The sequence below is a fragment of the Dipodomys merriami genome, unplaced genomic scaffold (genome assembly GCF_024711535.1).
Source record: "Dipodomys merriami isolate MVZ:Mamm:240054 unplaced genomic scaffold, mDipMer1.0.p SCAF_3, whole genome shotgun sequence".
Lineage (NCBI taxonomy): Eukaryota > Metazoa > Chordata > Mammalia > Rodentia > Heteromyidae > Dipodomys > Dipodomys merriami.
Window position 1 is genome coordinate 7540506 of NW_027204492.1, and position 7287 is coordinate 7547792.

General features: G+C 32.1%; 1 non-coding gene across 1 annotated transcript; it reads left to right on the forward strand.

Annotated features, from left to right (window-relative positions):
• Positions 1-250: 250 nt before the first annotated feature.
• On the forward strand, positions 251-379 carry LOC138840549 (small nucleolar RNA SNORA72). The gene has a single exon (XR_011376116.1). It is a non-coding gene; the product is annotated as a small nucleolar RNA SNORA72 (small nucleolar RNA).
• The last annotated feature ends 6908 nt before the right edge of the window (positions 380-7287 follow it).

Sequence of the window (7287 nt, forward strand, 5' to 3'; positions counted from 1 at the left end):
ATGTAATATTTTATATAACTGTGTATCATATTTATGATTATAAAATATAATTATGTAATTATAACAAGTTATACTTCATATGATTATCTAATATATTTATTTTTATATTTTATTTTATAAAATTATAAGATATATTTATATGATTACAAAATATCTTATATAATAAACTATTTCATAGCTTATTATATTTTATAAATATCAGCATGATCTATTTAATATCACTTAAAATAGACTTTAAGAAAATTAAACACTGAGAATATTCTCACTGTTCTGGTTTTGTAATAATCAGGACAGGCTAAATATTCGCTATACAAAGACCATGCATGTGTCCCCAGACCTAGGTCTTTTCCCTAGGCCTGGAGGATCACAGTTCAAAGCTAGCCTGGGCAGTAAAGTCTGTGAGAGTCTTATGTCCAATAAAACACTAGAAAACCGGAAGTGGCGCTGTGGCTCAAGCGGTAGAACACTCGCCTTGAGCTGAAGACTGCAGGGACAGCACCCAAGGCCAGTGTTCAAGCCCCATGACTGACCAAAAAAAAAAAAAGAAAATGAAACAAAAAGCTAGCAACATCTTGGGAAGAAAAAAAAAATTCAAATTATATATTTGATGACATTTTTACATATTATCTGTATTCAAATAAATAAGGAGCCCTTCAAACTCAACAATAAAAATATTAACAAATAGGTGAAAGGTCTGAACAGATATTTCACCAAGGTTATGTGCATTACATGTAAGAATTTGATAAACACCTCAAGGTAACTATTCATTAAGTAAATTAATAGTAAAAGCTCCATGACTTATTACTAGCAATGTATTAAAAGCTTAAGAAATATACTGGTGAGGAGATGTAATATCTATATTAGTTACATCCTATGAGTGGTATCTCTCAAAAAGGGAAGCAAACTCTTGCTGCACAATTTAGCATTTACTCAAGTGAACTACTTATGCATGTAAAGTCTGTATGTGAATGTTTTTAGTAGCTTTTTCATGGTTGCCAAATTTTAGAAACAAGCCAGTTGTGCAGTAATTTGCAAATAGATAACTAATCGTTGGTATATCAATAACATAGAGTGCTACTCAGAAAAAGAAAGGGCATGCATTATTAATTTGTGCAATAATAAGGATGATTTTCGAAAGTATTTTTCAAGTGAAAGAAGTCAAAAGAAAATGCTGTATGCACAGCACATTGTATTAATATAAATATATGAACCAGAGAAAAGCCAAAATTGTAGTTAAGGAAAATAACTGAGAAGCTGCTAGGTTTTGGAACAAGGTGTTTGGCTACATTGATGAATAGACAAAACATATAGTTAAGTATGGACTTGTTCTATATGGTACTGTAATAATGGATATATGACTGCACTTATCAAAAACCTTACAACTCTATACCACAAATACTTTGGAAAAAGGACACAAACACTAATCTGAAAGCCAAATGGCTGAAATTAAAATTATTTGAGGAATAAAATAGAATAATGTTTGGACTGAATCTCAATATTATCTGCATTCTTGAACATATATTCATGTGATAAAAAAAGAATCATAAGTGAATGGTGGTAAAAAGACAAGTCTTCCTTAAGGTATCATTGCAAGTGATATTAGAAAGGAGAGAAATAATAATCACTGCTAGGTCTACCCAGTAAAAATTGTGCTAAGTAACATGAATTGAAAATTTTTGATATAACATGTTTACATAGAATTAGAATATTGTCCCCAATACTTAATTACTTTCATACTTTCAACACTTGTATAAATATATTTGTCACATATCTGAAAAAGTTACATAATTTTCATATCTTTGACTACAGGCAGGCATTGAGGACAAACTCCTTATTAAAAAGAATGAAATTTAAAGTAGGTAAATTTGACAGATACCAAATTAACCAAGGAATCCAGATTTGCACCATCACTCAAAATGATGCCAGGAGAAGGACATATCCTCCATGTAGAATTTATTTCCAAAATCTACAATCTTATTTTCATCATGAAAAAAGAATGAAAAATGCCAAAATTAATGGTTATTTTTGTAATATTTGACTAAATAGAGTTGGTTTCACTTCTGAGAAAGATACATAAAAACTAAGAAACTATCTAATTGGAAGAAGCCAAGGAGACAATTACGTTAAATTCTGGAATTGATCATGGAGTGAGAAATTCTGGTATTCTACAGCATCGTATGGTGACTGTAGCTAACAATATACTTTAAATATAGAAAAAAATATTGCATGATCTCATTTGTAGAATCTGAAACTAATTCAAATGCAAAAATTTTGAGAACTTACCAGTCAAGATAAAGCCTTCATTCTAGAATGAGTTAACGGGAATGGTTTTCTAGGACAGACTGTAGGCGAATAGATAAGGACAAGTAGGCCAGAGAATAGATAGTAGCAGGTACACATGAAGACCAATATAAAAAGGTTGGACCTCATATGTGATTGTGGCTAAATAAGTAGATATGAATTGTTCTTTCCACAGGACACAAACCTTGGGTAGTTCTGTGAGGTAATAGCTGTTAATTTTCTTCATGATCATTACCCTTATACTATCCATGTTTACACCATAACATCATCATTGGGAAATGACATGCACTTAGAAGATGAAAACAATGAGACTTCAAAAGAAAACCATAATGATCAAATTGATCTTTGGTATGAAGCATAGTATTTTATTATTTAGTCATTTAGATTTGAAAATCGCAGTAGAATCTGTGAGAAAAAAAATAATGAATTTGATGAGCAATAGATGGGAAAGATTAAAAACAGTGCAAGTTAAATCAACTTGTATCTTTTAAATTCTCTGAACATTTCAGTTCCTTGACATTCATTTATTTATATGTTCAATAAGTAAACAACACACTGAAATGGAATGACCTTAATTAGAATTAGAACCTCTCTGCCACAAAAACTCCATTTTCTAATGTATCACTAGTTAGTTATGTATGTGTAATGAGGTTTTCATTATTGTCTTTTTATTCATAGGAAAACATGTAGTTTTCTTTTTGTAACAAGCATGACTAGGACAGAATAAAATAATATACTATTGAAATTAGGGATTTATTGATAATGTCCAATGAATTAATTTAGGTCACATAAATTTTACATGCACTCACTTTGAGTTAACTTTTAATAAGAAGTTGCAGTTCACTTTTTCAAGCAAATAGAAAATTGTAACAATGTGATTTACTGGAAAGAATAATTTTATTCATTGAATTGCCTTGTTACATTTATAGAAAGTCATTTAAACATGAATAGGGCTTTGGTTTTTGTGAAGTACTACTCTGTTGTACTGGTCTATGTATCTATACTCACATCAACACCATGTTAGAACTTTATGAGATTTGCAAACAAGTGTCACAAATACACTTGCTTTATTATGGAAAAATTGGTTTTATTCTGAATCCTCTTTTATTTATTTATATTGTGTGATCATGGGCTTTGAACTCAGGGCCTGGGCTCTGTCCCTGAGCTCTTGTTCAAGGCTAGCACTGTACCACTTTAAGACAAAGCTCCACTTACAGTTCATCTGGGGGTTAGTTGGGATAAGAGTCTCATAGACTTTCCTGCCCCAGCTGGCTTGGAACTGTGATCCTTAGATCTCCGCCTCCTGAGTAGCTAGGATTACAGGCCTGAGCCACTAGCACCTGGCTGGATCATATTAAGTTCCATATGAACTTTACAAGAAGCTTATCATTTTCTCCTCCCCACTAACCAAATACATAATGAAAACTTGAGAAGCCGGCGCCGGTAGCTCAGGCCTGTAAATCCTAGCTACTCAGGAGGCTGAGATCTGAGGATATTGGTTCAAAGCCAACTCGGGTAGGAAAGACCTTGAGAGTCCTATCTCCAATAAACCACTAGAAAACCAGAAGTGGCACTGTAGATCAAGTGGTAGAGCACTCACTTTGAGCTGAAGAGCTGAGGGACAGCACTCAGGCCCAGAGTTGAAGCCCCACAACGACCAATAACAACAACAAAAAACAACTTGAGAAACACAAGAAACCTTGAGAAGGATTCATCTTTATTTATTTATTTTAATTTTTTTTTGGTCATAATGCTGAACCCTGGGCCTGGGTGCTGTCTCTCAGCTCATCAGCTCAAGGCTAGTGCTCTATCAATTGAGCCAGAGCATCATTTGCTGTTTTCTGATGGTTTATTGGAGATAAGTGTCTCTTTTCCTTCCCGGGTTGGCTTTGAATCATGATCCTCAGATCTTAGCCTCCTGAGTAGCATCATAGGTGTGAACCACCAGTACCAGGCAGAGAAGGGTTCTTTAGGGACTGCCAAGAACTGGAAATGATGCCCTCTTTTCTCTGCTTCTCTTGCCTATATATTCTAGTGAACTTGGCTTTCCTGGACTTCCATCTTGACATCCTAATCTCATTGGGGGTGGGTCTTCACATGCATTTTCTTTCTTTTTGCAATGGTCAGAAAAGTCTCCCCAGTCAGTAGGCTGAAGTAATGTCTGGGCTCACCAAATTTATGTTTCTTTACTCAGGGACCACCTCATATTGTTGTTTCATAATAAGCATTTCTACATGTATTTTCCCATAGTGCCTTTATTAGCATATTCAGATGGGAAGTTATATTTGTGCCATTAGTTCATCTTGGCAAGAGATGAAGTTTATGTTTAAGTGTTGATTTTCATAATCATTCATTTTGGAATCTTGAGATGGATGTTTCAATCATGCAAAAACAGTTTCCTTATCAAAGAAAAATAGATACATTTGTTCCTAATTCACAAAGTTTTTGTTAATAAGTGACAGATCAGCTTTACAACAAGATTGGACATGTTCAGGGTAGTATGATCATAGACTTATCTAGCTATTACTATAAATGATGTGCAGCTTTTAATTCATTTGGGAGCACAACATAGAAAATGAATTGAAGAAATTTCTAAGTAAGATATATGACTCACATCCTTGGAGGATCAACTCTTGTGCTCCTTTAGGAATTGACTATAGGAATAATGCAGAAATCACATGGCATCATTGCCTTCATGAAGCTCATGCTGCAACAAAGGACAGTGAAAATAAAGTGTGGATGCTGAGATAAAGAATAACTATGGAGTTCTAATTTGTTTATGTCTTCAATATCTGAGAATATATATCTAATATAAGTAAACAAATGGGACATACTAAAGCCAAAAGCACTGCAGGGAAATCTGTAAAATAAAACAGTCCCAGTAAGGAAGAAATTAATGATCTTAATGCAGGTTCTGAAAGATTCTGTTCTAGTCTTCAACTTTATCCCTGTCTTAACATACTATGTAGTAGGGCCTATGCATATATAGTTGGCAATTATGTAAGGTAGATACTGTCTTTATCTGTATTATCAATTGTAAGATAGACAAGATGCTAAGCCTCCTTCAAATATAAATGTACTTCCAATATTCTCAGTGCCTTAGTGTGCCAGTATTGAAGAAGAGATATAAGTCAGAGGAGTTGTCGTATCCTGTCATGTCCATGGATGGATTCTGGGAAACAAACATTCCTTCTAGTGCAATGCAGAAGTTTGAGGAGAAATGTCCAATGTCATGCAAATGATGCCAGATGGGAAAGTTATGATGCTGGATAGAGATGTTGATCAACTTCAAGAACTCATAATTTGCCAGAGATTTCCATCACTAAATGCTTTGATTCTAACACTAACGCCTAGTTAAATTATATAGAATTTCTTTAACTACATGAATCATTATGGAATTTAATTTAGTAATTTTAGTATTATGGGAAATAATCATGTATTTTAAGAATATATAACTTGGTTTCTAACACATTGATTTTCAATAATAACAGTAAATATCTGGATATAAGGATAATGTTTAAGCTTTGATATTATTATATGTAAAAAAGTGATGAATTTGATGTAATGAGTGGCTGAGAACGATAGAAGAGGGAACACTGCTCAAGACATACTGTACATGTGAATGGACATGATAAATTGGAATCCCCACATTTGAACCATTTGAAAATAACGATAATAAGAAAATTGATGTAATTAATGTAACTTCGTTATTAAGATTTGGAGTTTGTAATAACTTTTTTTTCAAGAATTTGTTGCTTATGAATATCATAAGCAACTTGCGAACCCAATTCTCTAAGGCTTTACTAATTTATTAATTATTTTATTGGCTTCTGTTTTCTGAATTGTAACTGACTTATTTTCTTTTATTGCATGCAAAAAAATTGCCACTAAATCACATAAGTGCTATATTTAAATTATCATCATTATGATTATTGGTGTATCATTATATATCAGTTGTTCATTAAATATTAAAATGACATAAAGTTAAATCTTTGTGTTTTTTACTTTTCCTAATTTAAGTAGAGAAGCAGAAATCTAATTCGTTCAAATTTCTTGACAATTAACTTTCCGTATTTCCTATTAATGGAAATAGTTCAGGAAACTGAAAAGAAGTGAACGTGTTTTAGTCAAAGTAATTTTGTTATATTTTAAAGAGTATATCACAAAAATGAAAAGCACTTTTTATTCCTACAGATAAAATGGTTTTGAGTAAATACATTGAAAATTAATCCATATAGACAGGAATAGATCTAACTTTTAGTGAGTAATAGAGAGTACATCATGGTGTAGCTCAAAATAAACTTTTTTTTAACAAAGGGGACCAAATAAAAGAAAGAACTATATTATTACTGAATAACTATGTATTATTGTGTGTATAATATATTATTTACATATTAAATTTATACTGAATATATAATTTATACTATATATAGATATGACTACGTGTATTTATTAAATATGTAAGTTCATACTGCATAATTTATTGTACAAAGTAACACAGAGAGTATAAAACTCCTTGCTTTTCCACTGTTGCTCACAAGACTGAGCTGAAAATGGTGCATACCAACAGAACAAAAATTGGAAAAATACTGTTGAAATAAGCTTCATCTATAAAAATAGAACTGTAAAACCTGTTGAAATTTGGGGGGGAGGTGCTTGGAAGAAAGAAGGATAATGAGATTGATAGTAATATACAGTAAAAATGTGTATAAATATACTCACAAAATTCCTTCTATGCAATATAACTAATATTGAAGAGGAAAGAGAACTACTAATAAAATCAAAACAAGATATCAAAGTAAAAAAAAAATGTAAATCGTAATGACTAGAATGTGTATGTGCATGTAGGTATCAAATTGAACTTAAAACTGTGAAACTATCTCCCAGACTCTGATTCCACTTTATGATACACCAGGATTAATAAATAAGATGATAATAAGTGAGTTTTTTATAAAAATATTTAATCTGCAAGATGTATTAATCTTA